This window comes from Octopus bimaculoides, chromosome 6 (assembly GCF_001194135.2).
Source record: "Octopus bimaculoides isolate UCB-OBI-ISO-001 chromosome 6, ASM119413v2, whole genome shotgun sequence".
NCBI classification, from domain to species: Eukaryota; Metazoa; Mollusca; class Cephalopoda; order Octopoda; family Octopodidae; genus Octopus; species Octopus bimaculoides.
Genome location: NC_068986.1, coordinates 84907672 through 84908029, shown reverse-complemented (window position 1 = coordinate 84908029; position 358 = coordinate 84907672).

Genomic DNA, 358 nt, shown 5'->3' with positions numbered 1-358 from the left:
TACATATATACAGTCATACATGAATAAATAAACATATGCATCCATCCTTACATACATACATACATTCACAAATCAATTTCCATGTTTGTGTGTGTGTATGTGTGCGTATTTTCTTTTATTCTTTTACAGTTTTTTATTCATTTGGCTGCAGCAGTGCTGGAACACCACCTAAAAGGATTTTAGCCAAACAAATTGACCACAGAACGTATTCTTTTTATGCCTAGTACGTATTTTATCCATTGTTTTGGCGAACCGCTAGTTTACTGGTACATAAAAATATCAGCATCGGTTGCCAAGGTGGGGTGACAAATACAGACACACAGGCACACACATAAATATGTACATGCATGCATATATA